The sequence below is a fragment of the Helianthus annuus genome, chromosome 5 (assembly GCF_002127325.2).
Source record: "Helianthus annuus cultivar XRQ/B chromosome 5, HanXRQr2.0-SUNRISE, whole genome shotgun sequence".
Lineage (NCBI taxonomy): Eukaryota > Viridiplantae > Streptophyta > Magnoliopsida > Asterales > Asteraceae > Helianthus > Helianthus annuus.
This window is the reverse complement of record NC_035437.2, coordinates 112,726,698-112,749,310: the sequence shown is the minus strand read 5'-3', so window position 1 is coordinate 112,749,310 and position 22,613 is coordinate 112,726,698. Positions and strand designations below refer to the sequence as shown.

General features: G+C 38.9%; 1 long non-coding RNA gene across 8 annotated transcripts; it reads left to right on the top strand.

Moving 5' to 3' along the window:
* The first annotated feature begins 336 nt into the window (after window positions 1–336).
* LOC110940893 lies at window positions 337–22,196 on the top strand. 8 transcript variants are annotated; one of them, XR_004892775.1, is made up of 5 exons: window positions 10,637–13,169; window positions 13,372–14,592; window positions 14,929–16,389; window positions 20,854–20,939; window positions 21,276–22,196. It is a non-coding gene; the product is annotated as an uncharacterized LOC110940893 (long non-coding RNA). The 8 variants fall into 8 exon arrangements; XR_004892774.1 differs by having other exon boundaries at window positions 19,506–20,939; XR_004892773.1 differs by having other exon boundaries at window positions 19,506–21,365; window positions 22,026–22,196.
* The last annotated feature ends 417 nt before the right edge of the window (window positions 22,197–22,613 follow it).

Below are 22,613 nucleotides of genomic sequence, written 5' to 3'. Positions count from 1 at the left end.
CATCTAATTGTGGTATTTTCATGTAAAATTGTAATTTAGTAACTAGGGTGTTACAAGTTGGTAATCAGAGCTCATGGTTAAAGATTAAGGTGTGTTCGGTTCGAGGCTTGATCGCAAATCCGGTAAGTACGTGTATGTTAATAGCTTAGCATGCTAAAGTGTTGTAAACAACACATAGGGCTATCGTGTGATACACGTTACCCCAATTAAAATGATTAATATGGTTGACGAAAATACGCGCGTTGACGCGTATAGTAAAAAAAAAAAAAAAAAAAAAAAGCCTTATATTATAATACGGGCGATTATTGAAGTTGAAATTACTAACTCTTGTGAATGTTTTAATTGAAGGACACTCGCGTCTGAAGATGACGAGAGTTGAACAAATTGCGGATATGATGATGGAACGGTCCGAGATGTGACAAGAAGAGCATACTCATCAAGGACCTAAATCGCGTAACGATCGCAAATAAGTAATGGCAAGGAATGCCCGTCGGGGCAAGCATTACCAGGTGCACATTTTAAACTTATAGTACAAAAAGTAATATGCAACAAATACATAGTGAATGACAGTTGCATATAGAATATGAAACTTGGAAAACCTGGATAGGTTACCTATCCAGGATGACGTTTCCAAGAGAAATTCAGTAGAGAATATGTATTATTCACAAATTGTGAATAACAAGACAATAACAAAATTCAGTTTATATAGAAACTTGGACGAGAGTGATCATCCAAGTAAGTATTCTCAATATAAATCCTATTGAGAAAAGTAATGATCACATCAACAAATGTAAATAAATGTTTATAAAAAGGGACATTTTACATGTTCAAGGATAAACGACTAAAACTAATAATTGTTAACTAACAATTAAATAAAGTTTTACCAAATGAAATCATAAATATGGAAATAATTTGAGGAGTTACTTACATGGGACGTGATGTGGTAATTATAATAAGGTCACGCGTACCATGTGTTGATCGCTTACTCTGGCCAAGTAAGTAGTGAACACATGATAGCATGAGCTTCTTATAATGAGCGCAGTTATGTCCGATGTAGTAAGGTCAAGATGAATGAAAATTTAAAGGATCCTTAGGGTCAAGAAATCTTATGGGCATACTCGTATAAATGGTTTTCGCGGGAACCATAAAAACGACGTATGGCGCACATAGAAATAAATGACCCAAGGAAATTCGTGACATAAGTCATTTCGGACGAAACAACCATGGTAGACAAAAAGGGCATTGTAAAACCAAAGTATAAATGACCCGCGGGGTCATAGAAACAAAGGTATTGCCCACATGGAAAAACGATCAAAGTCGTTGACTTTGGTCGTAGTAAAGAAATGATGATGATGATGATAATCATCATTCATAGTTTATAAGACTGTCAAGGATGGTCGAATAAAGAATAAAGGTTTGGTTGAATAAAAGCGATGGATTTCGCTAAGACAACCAAACAAATTAAAACGAAATCTTAATGTATACCGGAATGCTTGCACTAATAATGACTTCGGTAAAGTACCCGGTTGATGGGTAAGGATTTAAACACATGCGTAAACCGAGAAACGGGAACACGAATTTAAAGTCAAAAGACTCGGATTATGAGTTATGACTGAAAGACCATAAAATTTTGCAAACAGAAATTTTGATAATTATATTCAACTATTTTGAGGTTGAACGGGTTGAATAAAGTATAATGCTTGATGGCATAAGTAAGCGCAAGCCGGATAACAGTAAGCTTGAGACAAACCGATGCTTAATTGACGTGAGAAGTCATAGAGTCGGAAGAATTATCCGAAAGAAAACGATTGTAGACACGAACTACAGTCAAAGTTAACGGATTTCAAGCATGAAAACAAATGATTTTCAAACAAAAAAAAAAGTGCTTTGACACCAAATATATATTTTAATAAAGATACGAGTAAAAAGAATGATCTACGGGATCATCATAACCTTCAGGTTATAAACAGTGTAAAGGTCTACGGGACCAAAATGACCTACGGGTCATGAATAAAAAGGAAAAAGGATCATAAAGGACTCGCCTTAAAGAGGTGAGAGCCTAAAGAAATAGCCTACGAGGCTAAGTGAATGAACCTATGGGTTATCTAGACATAGCGAGGGAACTGGTTGAGAATCCCCGCGTAAAATAAGAATGAAAAAGAATAAATTCTTAATTGTCAATTTCTTGATATGAGTAATTGACGAAAGTTAAAGAGAAGACGTTAAATTAAACTTCAAGTTTTAGTGAGAAACAACGTTTTAACAAATATGAATACTACAAGACGATTTTGGAAATAAAAAAAATATATCAAAGAGTATGGGTCTTAACATCGATAGGTGCAAGACGATATATTCGAAAAAGTGGTATTTTCGAAAATGAAAGGTTGATATAAATTAAACATGACGTGACACGATCACGGTTAAGAAATGCAATGTGAAGTGGAATCACATTATCACCAGGCGAGCGGTAAAAAGCAACTGGACTAATAAGTCTAGTTAGTGAGATCGGTTAAGGAAATTTAAGTAAGTTGGTTGCTTGTAAGCGGTGGATTCAGTATAACTGAACCGAATAAATGAATTGGAAAACAAAAGAAATAGTTGCTAAAAGAGAAAGATTTCACTAAAGACCTTTAAACGGGTCAAGGTAACGGATTCACAAAGAGTTCTGTCACACCCCCAAAATCCACCCGCGGATAACACCCGCTTCGAGGGCGTGACTGACCAGGATCCAGCCACCAATTATACTGACAACTTAAATTAATAACAAGAGTAATACTTACTAACCATAAGATTAGCAAATATTAAGTTCAGTGTTCAAAGTTTTAAGTTCAGAGTAAATGTAGCGGAAGCATAATTAACAGTTTTAAGCATTGTTCGTAAGGTAAACATAGTAAATGCCCAACACACGGGCAGACGACCACTACACATCCCAAGCAGCTGCTCCAGTCACTGGCCACCTGCAGTGCATGCAGTAAGGGGTCAACAATAATGCTGAGTGAGTTCACTAGTTGTCCAGTTTTAATTACCAAAAACTCGTTTCACCAGTTAATTTATCCGTTTATACATGCCATGGGGAGCTACCCCAAAAGTTAGCGACTAAACTGTTTTTCCAATACCGAACACTAGGTAACCGTTTGCGTTTCCGCAGGATGCCCCGATGTCAATGTTCTATCATCATTGACGGATGCCTGAGTACATTAGTTCACGACCGATCCCATACCATGGCACGGTGTGAGGCTGGTAAAACCTAAATAGCGCTATCAACTAATAACTCGTTCGCCTGGCACCGGCGACTAATCGGTATTATGTAGTAGGGACTTGAGTGATAGAGTTGCGTTTAGTGCCGTTGATTTGCATTTCGTATAAACAGTAATTGACTAAAAAGGTTTCCCAATACAAGGGAAGATAAAGTAAGTTTGTTCCCAATAACTAGGGAAGGAATGTAGACGGTATCCCCCTTACAAGGGGATAGGGTTGTTTTAGTCTCGTGTCCCAAACCACCGGGACGCATGCTTTTAAGTTGTGAACTCACCTTGGGTTGCTCGGTAAGATACGTTACTTGGTTAAGCTCGTTGGTTACCACGTCCTAGCATGGTTACCAAGCATGGGTCAAGTCGGGTACAAGTGAACACGTATACATACAGTAACATGTAGACATACAAACAGTAGCAGATCAGTAAACAGCCCAAACAATAGATGGCCCAACCGTTAAGGCCCAAAACAGCAAAACAGTCAAAGCCCAATACACAAAACAGCCCAGTCGAAACTAAGGTGGTTGCGACTCGCAACCGAGGTTGCGACTCGTAACTGCGGTCTCGGTCCGTCACGTTTTGGTTACGACTCGTAACCGGAGATTGCGACTTAGCAGGTGTGGTTGCGACTCGCAACCAGGTTTGATGGTGCTGATTGCGACTCGCAACTGGGAGGTTTCGACTGGTCATGCGTGGTTTCGAGTAGCAACCAAAGGTTGCGACTCGTAATCCGTGATAACGTGCATGGCAAACTTCTAGAACCTGCAGTGTACTATCCAATGAAATTGCATTTTCATGTAAATGTTGTACTATGCCACTAAACATGTCTGTTGGTCGTTTTGTGCACAAATTTGGATCAAAATCAGCATTTTCAAAATATTTAACACATTCAAACTGTTCTTCATGATGTTCATACCATAATCAAACAACATTCAACCATAAACAACACAAAACCTTGCATAGAACCTCCAATCGGACCCTCATCCTAAACGAACAACAACAATAATCCGAACATGCAATAGTAATCTATCTAAACCCTCATTATAACAACCGAATATCACAACATTTTATAAGCTATCCGAATCATCCAAAATATGTCATTATAACCGACTATCATGAACTTCTAACAAAAACCAAAACAAATCGGATATCATGCATTTTCAACATAGACCAAGCATTTTTAACCATCATTTAGCTACCATCACATTATTAACAATAATCAAGCATCATTTAGTAACAACACAAACAATCGAAGCAACTATAGGGATGTTTATGCTAACCGGTTGTGTGAAGCTCAAAGATCCGAGAGAAGAAAAGGGAAGATCCGATTGCGGTCTTGTTGTGGGTCGATCCGAGAGGGATGAGAAGAGTGGTCTTGGTTGCTAAAACTTTAGGGTTTTTGTGTGAGAGATGAGAGTGTGAGAAGAGAGTGTGTAAAATGGTTAAGGAAGGTGGGGTTGCGTTTATATAATGTACCGAGTTGGGCTAGGGGGGTTTCCGGGTTGGGTTCTCGGTTACAAGGCCCAAACGGCCCAATCCAAACAATCGGCTCCTTTTGTTGTTCACGGTTCACTCGAGACCGGGTGGTCTCGAGTCGGGTCTCGGGTTTGGTTGTGGTTTCGGGTTCCGGTTCATCTCACATACACACCCACTCTCTTATATCTATATATATATATACATACGTATAACACACTAGCACAAAGATCACATAGAACATCAAAACAATACACAACTTTTTCATTTAATAGTATACGTACACGCATGTTACATCGAAAGATTGTCCGGGAAATTCCGAAGTGTCACATTATCCCCAAGTTTTAGGAACTTTCGTCCCGAAAGTTAAGGCAGCCACTGTCAAGCTAGTGTAAGTGAAAGCGTTTCAACGGGGTGTCACATCATCCCCCCGTTAGTTTGAAATTTCGTCCCGAAATTCGTTCGTAGCTTCAGTGCTGGGATTTTCGTTAGGGAACAGCTGGGGATACTTGTGCTTCATCTGGTCTTCCCGCTCCCAGGTATACTCTGGGCCACGTCGCGAGTTCCAACGGACTCGTACAAGAGGTATCTGGCTACGTTTGAGGATTTTGATCTCTCGATCAGTGATCTCAATCGGTTCCTCAGTAAAGTGTAGCTGTTCGTCAATCGTTAGTTCCTTAAAAGGAATCACAAGTGTTTCATCCGACAAACACTTCTTCAGGTTGGATACGTGAAAAACGTTGTGTACCGCACTCAGTTCCTCAGGCAGGTTTAATCTATACGCAACCTTACCGATCTTCTCGGTAATTTCGAATGGTCCGATATATCGCGGATTAAGCTTGCCCCGTTTACCAAAGCGAACCACACCCTTCCAGGGTGAGACTTTAAGTAGAACCCGGTCACCGACCTGGAATTCCAATGGTTTCCTACGCTTATCAGCGTAGCTCTTCTGACGGTCACGAGCTGCCGCCATGCGTTGTCTGATCTGGGCAATCTTTTCCGTTGTTTCTACCACCATCTCTGGGCCTGTGATTTGGCTATCACCGATTTCTGCCCAGCAGAGAGGTGACCGGCATTTACGACCGTACAATGCCTCAAAAGGTGCTGCCTGAATACTAGTGTGGTAACTGTTGTTGTAAGAGAACTCCACTAGCGGTAGATGCTTCTCCCAATTCTTGCCAAAGTCGACCACACACGCTCTAAGCATGTCTTCTAGGGTTTGGATGGTGCGTTCGGACTGTCCATCCGTTTGCGGGTGATAAGCAGTGCTCATATCCAAACGTGAGCCAAAGCATTTGTGCATAGCTTGCCACAGTTCCGAAGTAAATCGAGCGTCTCGGTCGGAAATAATTGAGGTTGGCACTCCGTGCCTCGAAACTACTTCCTTTAAGTAAATCTCCGCCAGGGTAGAAAACTTGTCCGTTTCCTTAATAGCCAGAAAGTGCGCGGACTTGGTCAATCGATCTACGATTACCCAAATAGTATCGTTTCCGCGTTGAGATCTAGGTAACCCTGTAACAAAATCCATGGAAATTTGCTCCCATTTCCATTTCGGGATTTCTGGTTGTTGGAGTAGGCCTGCCGGCTTCTGGTATTCTGTCTTGACTCTCGCGCAAGTCAAGCATTTGCTGACGTATGTTGCTATGTGGGCCTTCATGCCGGGCCACCAGTATGTAGTCTTCAAGTCGTGGTACATCTTGTCCGAACCAGGATGTACCGAGTAGCGGGACTTGTGGGCTTCGTCCATCACGAGTTCACGTAAATCTCCATAGAATGGAACCCAAATGCGCCCTGTTACATAGTAAGCACCATCTTCTTTCTGTTCTAGTTGCTGTCTCGACCCTCGCAGAGACTCAGCCCTGATGTTTTCCGGCTTCAATGCTTCAACTTGAGCATTTCGAATCTGGGTAGGGAGGTTAGACTGGATGGTAAGTTGCAGCGCTCGCACGCGCTTTGGTACGGTGTCCTTTCGGCTGAGGGCGTCTGCCACGACATTGGCTTTGCCCGGATGGTATTTGATGGCGCATTCGTAGTCATTCAAGAGTTCGACCCATCGACGCTGTCGCATGTTCAATTCCTTTTGCCTAAAGATATGCTCGAGACTCCTGTGATCGGTGTAAATAGTGCACTTGGTACCGTACAGGTAATGTCTCCATATCTTAAGAGCAAAGATCACTGCTCCCAGTTCCAAGTCATGCGTCGTGTAGTTCTTTTCATGCGTCTTGAGTTGTCGAGAGGCGTAGGCAATAACTTTCTCGCGTTGCATTAACACGCAACCGAGTCCATGAATAGACGCATCGCAGTAAACCACAAAGTCGTCAGTACCTTCAGGTAGCGAGAGAATAGGAGCGCTACAGAGGTTATCCTTAAGCCTCTGAAAAGCAGATTCCTGTGCTGCATTCCACTTGTAGGCGACGCCTTTCTGAGTAAGAGTCGTGAGGGGTTGTGCAATCTTTGAGAATCCCTGAATGAATCTGCGGTAGTAGCCTGCTAAACCCAAGAATTGGCGAACTTCAGTGGGAGTCTTAGGCGTAGGCCAGTTCTTTATCGATTCGATCTTAGCTGGGTCGACATGAATTCCGTCCTTATTAACTACATGACCGAGGAAATGGACTTCCCGAAGCCAGAAGTCACATTTAGAGAATTTGGCGTACAACTGCTCGTTGCGAAGGAGTTCCAGAATAAGATGTAGGTGCTGTTCATGCTCTTCATGACTTTTCGAATAAATCAAGATGTCGTCGATAAACACAATCACGAATTTGTCGAGGTAAGGCTTACATACGCGGTTCATAAGATCCATGAACACTGCCGGCGCATTGGTCATTCCAAAAGGCATGACGAGGAACTCGTAATGACCATAACGAGTCCTGAATGCAGTCTTGGAAATATCTTCATTACGAACTCTCAGCTGATGATAGCCTGATCGCAGGTCAATCTTTGAATAGTAGCTCGATCCTTGCAACTGATCGAATAGCTCGTCGATGCGCGGGAGAGGGTAACGATTCTTGATGGTAACCTTGTTCAACTCACGATAGTCGATGCACATTCGGAATGTGCCATCCTTCTTCTTGACAAAGAGTACTGGGGCTCCCCAGGGTGATGAACTAGGACGGATAAATCCTTTATCCAATAGTTCCTGTAGTTGCGTAGCGAGTTCTTTCAGTTCTGCAGGGGCTAGACGGTACGGCGCACGAGCTATGGGTGCTGCTCCGGGAGCGAGCTCGATTTAGAATTCGACCTGACGGTGGGGAGGGAGTCCAGGTAGTTCCTCAGGAAATACCTCAGGATAGTCGCGTACTACAGGAAAATCTTCAATCCTCTTTTCCTTTTCGTGAGTGTCGGTGACAAGTGCTAGGATAGCGGCGTGCCCTTTCTGTAAGCACTTCTGGGCTTTCAGGAGCGAGATAATGCCTGTGACTTCTCCACCTTTGTTGCCTTTGACGATGAGGGGTTGACCAGAACGGCGAGGTATACGAACTGCTTTCTCTTGACAGAGGATCTCAGCGCGATGTTTGGATAACCAATCCATACCAATGACGACGTCGAAGCTCCCAAGTTTGACAGGGAAAAGATCGATACTAAACGTATGGCCAGACAACTCTAGGGTGCAGTCGCGGATCATGTGCGTGGCCTCGATGTTCTTACCATTAGCTATCTCGACGATGTGCTTAGAACTTAATAATGCGGGCGAGTGCTTAAGTTTCTTACTAATGCGAGGGGATACATAACTGGCATCGGCACCGGAATCAAATAACACAGAAACATAACGATCATCAAGTAGGAACTTACCCGCCACGACGTTGGGATCGTTCCTTGCTTCTCCAGCTCCAATCACGAAAGCTCTGCCCCTTGCATTTCCAGCATTGTTGTTTTGCTCATTGTTCCCAGCTCCCTGATTGTTGTTGCGATTCTGATTCAATTCAGGGCAATCCTTTCGCATGTGCCCTGTTGCTCCACATTTAAAGCATGCTCTGTTGTTTCCCTGCTGCTGTTGCTGTTGAGGTTGTTGCTGATTCTGCCTTGCTGGGAACTGACTCCTACAATCCTTGGCTTCGTGCCCCATCTTGTGGCATCGCTGACACTGACCCTTGTTGCATGCCCCATTGTGGTGCCTATTACACTTGTTGCACTTAGGGTAGTTTCCCCGGTAGCCACCCTGTTGCTGAGTGCTTTTGTTGTTGTCGGTTTTCCTTTGCTGAGCTGGGGCTTGAGTAGGGTTAGCATCCTTGCCCTGATTTCCATCCCACTTTCGTTTTCCATCACTAGAAGTTCCTTCCGCAGCACTGATCCTTTTGGGCAACCTGCCCTCTTCCACAGCCTGATCAGTGAGTTTGTGAGCAAGTCGAACGATCGGCTGAATGGTAGTGTGGTTGGCTGAAGTTACATGGCTTCGAATTTCCGGAGCTAGACCCTTGATGTACAGTTCGATTCTTCGATACATAGGCCGAGACATGTTTGGACAAAGAGCAGCATAGTCGTTGGACAGCTTGGTGTAGGTCTCAATCTCTGACCCAACCATCTTGAGTTCATAGTACTCATTTTCCAGCTTGTGGATGTCATCCCTGTGACAGTACTCTTCCTTGATCATATCCTTGAAATCTTCCCACGCAGTAGCGTTTGCAGTCTCCAAACCAAGCATCTGAATTTGCGCCTTCCACCATGAAAGTGCGCTTCCCTCTAGGGTACCAGTAGCAAACTTCACCCAATTAGCAGGGGGACACTCGCAGACAGCGAAGACAGCTTCGACCTTCTCGATCCAGTGTAGGAGTCCTATGGCACCCTCAGTGCCACTGAACGGAAGAGGCTTGCAATCCATGAAGGTCTTGAAGGTACAAACACGTGGTTGCACAGGTGCAGGCTGACCTGTTGTGAGGAGTGAAGCGAAATAGGTTTAGAGGCGAAAAGACGATGTGGCGGTAGGATCTAAACATCCCAAAACAACGAGTTTACCTATAGGGTGAGCTGCAAAAGCTGCAGCCACAGTGTTGAGCAGGTTAGTAAACTGAGCCTGAGTCATGTTGACGTTTCCTCGTCCGCATCCACTCATTGTCTTCATAACCAGAAAACATAGTATGAGTGTGATGTCGTAACATAGCGAGAATGAGATAGAAGAGAGAAGATGTATCTATCTAATCAGGCAACTAGTACGTATAGTAAAGCAGAAAACATAAGACAATTAAGCAAGTAACTATGGGTCCGAGCTATGAGGTCAGATAAGTCGAGCCTTGTACTTGGAGTGTAGTGTCGTCACGAGTCACGGGTTATAGTTTGGTTTTTCTCAAAAAGATTTTTCCCTTTTTAAAAAAAACCAAGTTCACTATAACCAATGGCTCTGATACCAATCTGTCACACCCCCAAAATCCACCCGCGGATAACACCCGCTTCGAGGGCGTGACTGACCAGGATCCAGCCACCAATTATACTGACAACTTAAATTAATAACAAGAGTAATACTTACTAACCATAAGATTAGCAAATATCAAGTTCAGTGTTCAAAGTTTTAAGTTCAGAGTAAATGTAGCGGAAGCATAATTAACAGTTTTAAGCATTGTTCGTAAGGTAAACATAGTAAATGCCCAACACACGGGCAGACGACCACTACACATCCCAAGCAGCTGCTCCAGTCACTGGCCACCTGCAGTGCATGCAGTAAGGGGTCAACAATAATGCTGAGTGAGTTCACTAGTTGTCCAGTTTTAATTACCAAAAACTCGTTTCACCAGTTAATTTATCCGTTTATACATGCCATGGGGAGCTACCCCAAAAGTTAGCGACTAAACTGTTTTTCCAATACCGAACACTAGGTAACCGTTTGCGTTTCCGCAGGATGCCCCGATGTCAATGTTCTATCATCATTGACGGATGCCTGAGTACATTAGTTCACGACCGATCCCATACCATGGCACGGTGTGAGGCTGGTAAAACCTAAATAGCGCTATCAACTAATAACTCGTTCGCCTGGCACCGGCGACTAATCGGTATTATGTAGTAGGGACTTGAGTGATAGAGTTGCGTTTAGTGCCGTTGATTTGCATTTCGTATAAACAGTAATTGACTAAAAAGGTTTCCCAATACAAGGGAAGATAAAGTAAGTTTGTTCCCAATAACTAGGGAAGGAATGTAGACGGTATCCCCCTTACAAGGGGATAGGGTTGTTTTAGTCTCGTGTCCCAAACCACCGGGACGCATGCTTTTAAGTTGTGAACTCACCTTGGGTTGCTCGGTAAGATACGTTACTTGGTTAAGCTCGTTGGTTACCACGTCCTAGCATGGTTACCAAGCATGGGTCAAGTCGGGTACAAGTGAACACGTATACATACAGTAACATGTAGACATACAAACAGTAGCAGATCAGTAAACAGCCCAAACAATAGATGGCCCAACCGTTAAGGCCCAAAACAGCAAAACAGTCAAAGCCCAATACACAAAACAGCCCAGTCGAAACTAAGGTGGTTGCGACTCGCAACCGAGGTTGCGACTCGTAACTGCGGTCTCGGTCCGTCACGTTTTGGTTACGACTCGTAACCGGAGATTGCGACTTAGCAGGTGTGGTTGCGACTCGCAACCAGGTTTGATGGTGCTGATTGCGACTCGCAACTGGGAGGTTTCGACTGGTCATGCGTGGTTTCGAGTAGCAACCAAAGGTTGCGACTCGTAATCCGTGATAACGTGCATGGCAAACTTCTAGAACCTGCAGTGTACTATCCAATGAAATTGCATTTTCATGTAAATGTTGTACTATGCCACTAAACATGTCTGTTGGTCGTTTTGTGCACAAATTTGGATCAAAATCAGCATTTTCAAAATATTTAACACATTCAAACTGTTCTTCATGATGTTCATACCATAATCAAACAACATTCAACCATAAACAACACAAAACCTTGCATAGAACCTCCAATCGGACCCTCATCCTAAACGAACAACAACAATAATCCGAACATGCAATAGTAATCTATCTAAACCCTCATTATAACAACCGAATATCACAACATTTTATAAGCTATCCGAATCATCCAAAATATGTCATTATAACCGACTATCATGAACTTCTAACAAAAACCAAAACAAATCGGATATCATGCATTTTCAACATAGACCAAGCATTTTTAACCATCATTTAGCTACCATCACATTATTAACAATAATCAAGCATCATTTAGTAACAACACAAACAATCGAAGCAACTATAGGGATGTTTATGCTAACCGGTTGTGTGAAGCTCAAAGATCTGAGAGAAGAAAAGGGAAGATCCGATTGCGGTCTTGTTGTGGGTCGATCCGAGAGGGATGAGAAGAGTGGTCTTGGTTGCTAAAACTTTAGGGTTTTTGTGTGAGAGATGAGAGTGTGAGAAGAGAGTGTGTAAAATGGTTAAGGGAGGTGGGGTTGGGTTTATATAATGTACCGAGTTGGGCTAGGGGGGTTTCCGGGTTGGGTTCTCGGTTACAAGGCCCAAACGGCCCAATCCAAACAACCGGCTCCTTTTGTTGTTCACGGTTCACTCGAGACCGGGTGGTCTCGAGTCGGGTCTCGGGTTTGGTTGTGGTTTCGGGTTCCGGTTCATCTCACATACACACCCACTCTCTTATATCTATATATATATATACATACGTATAACACACTAGCACAAAGATCACATAGAACATCAAAACAATACACAACTTTTTCATTTAATAGTATACGTACACGCATGTTACATCGAAAGATTGTCCGGGAAATTCCGAAGTGTCACAAGTTCGATAATATATGAAAGCGATGGATATCGCTAAGTTAACTAACTAGTGGAAATAACAAGATTACGTTATTTCAAGTTGCACTATGTCGTATGAGATATGTAGACAATTAGTGACCAAAAAGATGTTACCATACCTATATGGTAATACGAACAATTGGTTAAAAGTATAAGTAATGTTTAAAAGATATCTCGTAAAAAAAATACGTTGAGTTTAAACTCAATGAGTTATGTAAGAAAAGGTTTCGAGGAAGAAACCTCTTTAAGGGGGTAGACTTGTAACACCCCGAAAACGGGTTTGGTAATCAAACCACGTTTATACTAAAAGACGGGTAAATTACCTTTAGTGGTAAAAGTAACCCAGCGAATATTAGGATTCTTGAATAAACAAGAACTTACTAACTAGGAATTTTAACCTAGTTAGCTAATATTCTAGAAGTAACTTATGATAGGGTTAAAAACAACCAAAACTATATGTCAAACAAAAGATGAGGGGCCTAAGTTGTAAGCAATTGAAATTATATTACTAATTTTAATAAAAATCAAAACCAAACACCCATTAAGGATGTCTGGTCGTACAGGAAAGGGCAGGGGCGACTCCCCACTCTTCAAAACCCTAGAACTTCACTAATCTTGCAAATTGAAGGTCCAATTCAGTCCAAAATCGAAATTTAAGCATGGATTATTGATCCTCATCACAAGAGGATTAAAAGGTATGTAAAATTTAATGAAAAATCTCTAGTTGGATTTCTAGGTAAACTTAGAAATCTGAAATTTATGGTTGCATGTTCGTTATATGATGAAATTAGGAATGATTTTATGTCTAGGAGTAAACCCTAGTCATTTACTTGTTGAATTGATGTTCCTAATTGTGAATTCATGATCACCCGATTATGTGCTAAATGGGTTTTGTAGAAACATGATGAACACTAGAATCATAATGGTTAAATTGTGTTAATAGAACTCACTGAAGTTAGATTTGAAGTTTGATGTTAGTACTTGTTAATTTTGCTAGAATTTAAGGGTTTAGAACACTTAAATGGGCTGGAGAAATTTGATGTTTCGTGTTGCACACAAGGTGCTTGTTAAAATGCTTGAACAAGAAAATATAACAAAGCCGATTGGAAATAAAATTATTGGGCTGCAGTTTTAAAAAAAATCATATAAAATTACTGGAACGGCCTGTGAGGTTGAGCCTTATATGCTCAGAAAGCTATTAAAACATACTACGTTTAATGTTTGAACATGTTTGTTAAATTCTGATGTTAAACGGGTCAAAACAGTGTCCGAAGTAGGCTGAACTGTTTTGACAGCAAGCTGATTGGAAAAAAAAAATTGTTGGGCTGCAGTTTTTAAAAAATCATATAAAATCACTGGAACATCCTGTGAGGTTGAGCCTTATATGCTCAGAAAGCTATTAAAACATACTACGTTTTATGTTTGGACATGTTTGTTAAATTCTGATGTTAAACGGGTCAAAACAGTGTCCGAAGTCGGCTGAACTGTTTTGACAGCAAGCTGACAGGAAGCATTTTTTTTTACTTCAGAGCTGATTTTGTAAAAATCATATAAAATCATAGGAACATCGTTAGAAGACGTACCATATATGCCTAGAAAGCTATTTCAGAGTTCTACGATCCGTTTTTGAACATGTTGATCTAATTCAGCTTTTAAATGGGTCAAAATGGTCAATTACAGCAGCTGAATACAAAATCGCTGCACTTTAGTAATGTTCTTATTAACCAAGAAAAAGACATATGATTGCGTATACTTGTTTAGTCATGAAGCATTTATTGTTAGGAACAAGTAACACTTTATATGACATGCTTAAAGTGTTCAAAATCACTTACTAACTAGTTTGTATAAATAATTTGACTAACGGGTCAAACGGTTAGTGAATGGAAAGAATTATGACAAAAAAATAAATAAGTAAATAATATAGTTGTTGAATAAATAGCATACTTTGGTGAATAAGTGTGTGAATCCATAAGGTGTGATGGTCATGTTAATGGTTGACTAATCTAATCATCTTGTGGATATGATATGGTAGTTTGACTCTGACAAGCTAGGTAGGAGCTTGGAAATGAACGGGTCAAATGGATACAAGTTCAAGTATGAAGCTCGCAAGGATGCAAGGTAAGTATAACTTACACTAGTCATATATTTTAAAATGTTCTTTTGTCATATTGACTACGAATAAGACAAATGGTAATTTAGTCACACGTTGACAATAATCGTTAGTTTTAAAAGACGCTTTCCCGCGAAAGACATAAAGAGCCGAAAATGGTAATAAACGGTTTATAAATAAAATGAGCATACGGTGTTAAAAGGAGCGAGTCATGTAGATGAGATGATAATAAATATTATCTCGCAAAGATAAACGGTCAATTCGGCCAAACGGGTCAAAAGGTGTAGACATCACCTTTTGACGATATCGACTAATGATTCTGGTGTCGAGTTATATGTTTACAGGAGTAGATATCCAATGGATACTCGCATCGCTCTTAATTAGCAATTATAAAGCAAGGTATTAAACCGGGTTAGTAAGTTGATCCGAGCCAGGTATGTATAATAGATTAACTTATCATGTAGAACTTGAAGTTCTATGAAAGTTAGGCAAAATAAAAAAAAAAAAAGGCATTCGGTTACCTTAATAGGTAAACCGAAGGATTTAAATTATTTAGACAGAATGTTTTGAAAACAAGATTTGGTTAAAAATGAGAAATTAGAATCAAACAACAGGTTTGTTTGATAAAATCACGAACGGGTCAAATTTGGTAAAAAGGGTTAATAAGCCGAAGACTTAAAAGTCTTAAAATTTTGTTAATCCAGATGTTGGGTCTTGACTCCATTTGATGGAGGTTCAATTTACAATCACGTAGGAAGAAACGGTAGGTCAAACAGACGAGCGGTTTGAAAGATACGAAAGTTTTCGTGTCAAAAACGGCAAAAAGGAAAGGAATGATGCAGGGGCCACCGTAACTTACGGTGCCACCGTAAGTTACGGTGGACATGATTTGGTTACGGTAAATGCCTACTGTTGTACGGTTGAATAATTGAAACACAGAGACCACCGTAACTTACGGTGCCACCGTAAGTTACGGTGGAGGTCAGAAATGAGTTTTTATTTTGGGTTTAAGATATCCATGTGGGATTTTCCTAATTTCCCCATTGTATTAGTTTAATTAATTATCACAACTGACCTTTAAGTTGGTTTTGATCACAGGTGAATGTTGAGGGTCCCGGATGAAGATCGAGCATCGAGCAAGAACCGAACACACACTAAATAAAGCTTCCGCAACGTTGTTTTGTCGTTATTCTAAACGGTGATTTAAATCACATTATGTATATCACTTAAATTGTAAAAGTTTTTAATAAACCCGCATTTTGTACAGTATGTGTGGTCTTAACTACACATCTAATTGTGGTATTTTCATGTAAAATTGTAATTTAGTAACTAGGGTGTTACAAGTTGGTAATCAGAGCTCATGGTTAAAGATTAAGGTGTGTTCGGTTCGAGGCTTGATCGCAAATCCGGTAAGTACGTGTATGTTAATAGCTTAGCATGCTAAAGTGTTGTAAACAACACATAGGGCTATCGTGTGATACACGTTACCCCAATTAAAATGATTAATATGGTTGACGAAAATACGCGCGTTGACGCGTATAGTAAAAAAAAAAAAAAAAAAAAAAAAAAAAAAAAGCCTTATATTATAATACGGGCGATTATTGAAGTTGAAATTACTAACTCTTGTGAATGTTTTAATTGAAGGACACTCGCGTCTGAAGATGACGAGAGTTGAACAAATTGCGGATATGATGATGGAACGGTCCGAGATGTGACAAGAAGAGCATACTCATCAAGGACCTAAATCGCGTAACGATCGCAAATAAGTAATGGCAAGGAATGCCCGTCGGGGCAAGCATTACCAGGTGCACATTTTAAACTTATAGTACAAAAAGTAATATGCAACAAATACATAGTGAATGACAGTTGCATATAGAATATGAAACTTGGAAAACCTGGATAGGTTACCTATCCAGGATGACGTTTCCAAGAGAAATTCAGTAGAGAATATGTATTATTCACAAATTGTGAATAACAAGACAATAACAAAATTCAGTTTATATAGAAACTTGGACGAGAGTGATCATCCAAGTAAGTATTCTCAATATAAATCCTATTGAGAAAAGTAATGATCACATCAACAAATGTGAATAAATGTTTATAAAAAGGGACATTTTACATGTTCAAGGATAAACGACTAAAACTAATAATTGTTAACTAACAATTAAATAAAGTTTTACCAAATGAAATCATAAATATGGAAATAATTTGAGGAGTTACTTACATGGGACGTGATGTGGTAATTATAATAAGGTCACGCGTACCATGTGTTGATCGCTTACTCTGGCCAAGTAAGTAGTGAACACATGATAGCATGAGCTTCTTATAATGAGCGCAGTTATGTCCGATGTAGTAAGGTCAAGATGAATGAAAATTTAAAGGATCCTTAGGGTCAAGAAATCTTATGGGCATACTCGTATAAATGGTTTTCGCGGGAACCATAAAAACGACGTATGGCGCACATAGAAATAAATGACCCAAGGAAATTCGTGACATAAGTCATTTCGGACGAAACAACCATGGTAGACAAAAAGGGCATTGTAAAACCAAAGTATAAATGACCCGCGGGGTCATAGAAACAAAGGTATTGCCCACATGGAAAAACGATCAAAGTCGTTGACTTTGGTCGTAGTAAAGAAATGATGATGATGATGATAATAATCATCATTCATAGTTTATAAGACTGTCAAGGATGGTCGAATAAAGAATAAAGGTTTGGTTGAATAAAAGCGATGGATTTCGCTAAGACAACCAAACAAATTAAAACGAAATCTTAATGTATACCGGAATGCTTGCACTAATAATGACTTCGGTAAAGTACCCGGTTGATGGGTAAGGATTTAAACACATGCGTAAACCGAGAAACGGGAACACGAATTTAAAGTCAAAAGACTCGGATTATGAGTTATGACTGAAAGACCATAAAATTTTGCAAACAGAAATTTTGATAATTATATTCAACTATTTTGAGGTTGAACGGGTTGAATAAAGTATAATGCTTGATGGCATAAGTAAGCGCAAGCCGGATAACAGTAAGCTTGAGACAAACCGATGCTTAATTGACGTGAGAAGTCATAGAGTCGGAAGAATTATCCGAAAGAAAACGATTGTAGACACGAACTACAGTCAAAGTTAACGGATTTCAAGCATGAAAACAAATGATTTTCAAACAAAAAAAGAGTGCTTTGACACCAAATATATATTTTAATAAAGATACGAGTAAAAAGAATGATCTACGGGATCATCATAACCTTCAGGTTATAAACAGTGTAAAGGTCTACGGGACCAAAATGACCTACGGGTCATGAATAAAAAGGAAAAAGGATCATAAAGGACTCGCCTTAAAGAGGTGAGAGCCTAAAGAAATAGCCTACGAGGCTAAGTGAATGAACCTATGGGTTATCTAGACATAGCGAGGGAACTGGTTGAGAATCCCCGCGTAAAATAAGAATGAAAAAGAATAAATTCTTAATTGTCAATTTCTTGATATGAGTAATTGACGAAAGTTAAAGAGAAGACGTTAAATTAAACTTCAAGTTTTAGTGAGAAACAACGTTTTAACAAATATGAATACTACAAGACGATTTTGGAAATAAAAAAAAATATATCAAAGAGTATGGGTCTTAACATCGATAGGTGCAAGACGATATATTCGAAAAAGTGGTATTTTCGAAAATGAAAGGTTGATATAAATTAAACATGACGTGACACGATCACGGTTAAGAAATGCAATGTGAAGTGGAATCACATTATCACCAGGCGAGCGGTAAAAAGCAACTGGACTAATAAGTCTAGTTAGTGAGATCGGTTAAGGAAATTTAAGTAAGTTGGTTGCTTGTAAGCGGTGGATTCAGTATAACTGAACCGAATAAATGAATTGGAAAACAAAAGAAATAGTTGCTAAAAGAGAAAGATTTCACTAAAGACCTTTAAACGGGTCAAGGTAACGGATTCACAAAGAGTTCGATAATATATGAAAGCGATGGATATCGCTAAGTTAACTAACTAGTGGAAATAACAAGATTACGTTATTTCAAGTTGCACTATGTCGTATGAGATATGTAGACAATTAGTGACCAAAAAGATGTTACCATACCTATATGGTAATACGAACAATTGGTTAAAAGTATAAGTAATGTTTAAAAGATATCTCGTAAAAAAAAATACGTTGAGTTTAAACTCAATGAGTTATGTAAGAAAAGGTTTCGAGGACGAAACCTCTTTAAGGGGGTAGACTTGTAACACCCCGAAAACGGGTTTGGTAATCAAACCACGTTTATACTAAAAGACGGGTAAATTACCTTTAGTGGTAAAAGTAACCCGGCGAATATTAGGATTCTTGAATAAACAAGAACTTACTAACTAGGAATTTTAACCTAGTTAGCTAATATTCTAGAAGTAACTTATGATAGGGTTAAAAACAACCAAAACTATATGTCAAACAAAAGATGAGGGGCCTAAGTTGTAAGAAATTGAAATTATATTACTAATTTTAATAAAAATCAAAACCAAACACCCATTAAGGATGTCTGGTCGTACAGGAAAGGGCAGGGGCGACTCCCCACTCTTCAAAACCCTAGAACTTCACTAATCTTGCAAATTGAAGGTCCAATTCAGTCCAAAATCGAAATTTAAGCATGGATTATTGATCCTCATCACAAGAGGATTAAAAGGTATGTAAAATTTAATGAAAAATCTCTAGTTGGATTTCTAGGTAAACTTAGAAATCTGAAATTTATGGTTGCATGTTCGTTATATGATGAAATTAGGAATGATTTTATGTCTAGGAGTAAACCCTAGTCATTTACTTGTTGAATTGATGTTCCTAATTGTGAATTCATGATCACCCGATTATGTGCTAAATGGGTTTTGTAGAAACATGATGAACACTAGAATCATAATGGTTAAATTGTGTTAATAGAACTCACTGAAGTTAGATTTGAAGTTAATCTCTTTCAAGTACAAACAAACGACAAAAGTTAAGCGATTTTTGGAAGAGTGGAAGATGGATAAGGAAGATTTCTTGGATGACAATTGAAGACCAATGTTTTTTTTGTTTTGATGTAATTGGTTGTGATTTTGGTTGTTTGTGTTGAACTCTTTAGTGGTATGCCACTAAGAGAACTAGAGGGTATTTTCAGCCTTGTACTTGTATTTTGTTGATATTTATAAAAATCACCGGGGTAACCCTTTACCCAAAAAAAGTTTGATGTTAGTACTTGTTAATTTTGCTAGAATTTAAGGGTTTAGAACACTTAAATGGGCTGGAGAAATTTGATGTTTCGTGTTGCACACAAGGTGCTTGTTAAAATGCTTGAACAAGAAAATATAACAAAGCCGATTGGAAATAAAATTATTGGGCTGCAGTTTTAAAAAAAATCATATAAAATTACTGGAACGGCCTGTGAGGTTGAGCCTTATATGCTCAGAAAGCTATTAAAACATACTACGTTTAATGTTTGAACATTTTTGTTAAATTCTGATGTTAAACGGGTCAAAACAGTGTCCGAAGTAGGCTGAACTGTTTTGACAGCAAGCTGATTGGAAAAAAAAATTGTTGGGCTGCAGTTTTTAAAAAATCATATAAAATCACTGGAACATCCTGTGAGGTTGAGCCTTATATGCTCAGAAAGCTATTAAAACATACTACGTTTTATGTTTGGACATGTTTGTTAAATTCTGATGTTAAACGGGTCAAAACAGTGTCCGAAGTCGGCTGAACTGTTTTGACAGCAAGCTGACAGGAAGCATTTTTTTTTACTTCAGAGCTGATTTTGTAAAAATCATATAAAATCATAGGAACATCGTTAGAAGACGTACCATATATGCCTAGAAAGCTATTTCAGAGTTCTACGATCCGTTTTTGAACATGTTGATCTAATTCAGCTTTTAAATGGGTCAAAATGGTCAATTACAGCAGCTGAATACAAAATCGCTGCACTTTAGTAATGTTCTTATTAACCAAGAAAAAGACATATGATTGCGTATACTTGTTTAGTCATGAAGCATTTATTGTTAGGAACAAGTAACACTTTATATGACATGCTTAAAGTGTTCAAAATCACTTACTAACTAGTTTGTATAAATAATTTGACTAACGGGTCAAACGGTTAGTGAATGGAAAGAATTATGACAAAAAAATAAATAAGTAAATAATATAGTTGTTGAATAAATAGCATACTTTGGTGAATAAGTGTGTGAATCCATAAGGTGTGATGGTCATGTTAATGGTTGACTAATCTAATCATCTTGTGGATATGATATGGTAGTTTGACTCTGACAAGCTAGGTAGGAGCTTGGAAATGAACGGGTCAAATGGATACAAGTTCAAGTATGAAGCTCGCAAGGATGCAAGGTAAGTATAACTTACACTAGTCATATATTTTAAAATGTTCTTTTGTCATATTGACTACGAATAAGACAAATGGTAATTTAGTCACACGTTGACAATAATCGTTAGTTTTAAAAGACGCTTTCCCGCGAAAGACATAAAGAGCCGAAAATGGTAATAAACGGTTTATAAATAAAATGAGCATACGGTGTTAAAAGGAGCGAGTCATGTAGATGAGATGATAATAAATATTATCTCGCAAAGATAAACGGTCAATTCGGCCAAACGGGTCAAAAGGTGTAGACATCACCTTTTGACAATATCGACTAATGATTCTGGTGTCGAGTTATATGTTTACAGGAGTAGATATCCAATGGATACTCGCATCGCTCTTAATTAGCAATTATAAAGCAAGGTATTAAACCGGGTTAGTAAGTTGATCCGAGCCAGGTATGTATAATAGATTAACTTATCATGTAGAACTTGAAGTTCTATGAAAGTTAGGCAAAATAAAAAAAAAGGCATTCGGTTACCTTAATAGGTAAACCGAAGGATTTAAATTATTTAGACAGAATGTTTTGAAAACAAGATTTGGTTAAAAATGAGAAATTAGAATCAAACAACAGGTTTGTTTGATAAAATCACGAACGGGTCAAATTTGGTAAAAAGGGTTAATAAGCCGAAGACTTAAAAGTCTTAAAATTTTGTTAATCCAGATGTTGGGTCTTGACTCCATTTGATGGAGGTTCAATTTACAATCACGTAGGAAGAAACGGTAGGTCAAACAGACGAGCGGTTTGAAAGATACGAAAGTTTTCGTGTCAAAAACGGCAAAAAGGAAAGGAATGATGCAGGGGCCACCGTAACTTACGGTGCCACCGTAAGTTACGGTGGACATGATTTGGTTACGGTAAATGCCTACTGTTGTACGGTTGAATAATTGAAACACAGAGACCACCGTAACTTACGGTGCCACCGTAAGTTACGGTGGAGGTCAGAAATGAGTTTTTATTTTGGGTTTAAGATATCCATGTGGGATTTTCCTAATTTCCCCATTGTATTAGTTTAATTAATTATCAAAACTGACCTTTAAGTTGGTTTTGATCACAGGTGAATGTCGAGGGTCCCGGATGAAGATCGAGCATCGAGCAAGAACCGAACACACACTAAATAAAGCTTCCGCAACGTTGTTTTGTCGTTATTCTAAACGGTGATTTAAATCACATTATGTATATCACTTAAATTGTAAAAGTTTTTAATAAACCCGCATTTTGTACAGTATGTGTGGTCTTAACTACACATCTAATTGTGGTATTTTCATGTAAAATTGGAATTTAGTAACTAGGGTGTTACAGATATACTCTTTTATACTATTGGGAACAACATAATTTATTATTATGAAAGAAAAGGCTTATTACAACTGATAAATGATGATCCATATGTTAGTTAAAATGCTATATATAAATGATGAAGATATATGTTTATGTTTCAAAGTATACTAATAAATTATATACGAGGTACACTTTTAGATTACGCCGTGATTAATTGTATCTTGATAGGTTAGTACATAGAATTATATGCATTTGCATAAGGTTGATGAAACATTGTATGCCATAAAGTTTTACTATAATTTGTTTAAGATGATGACACGTTAATGACTATTGTTTATTGATTTTATGAGATACCATGTACTATTTA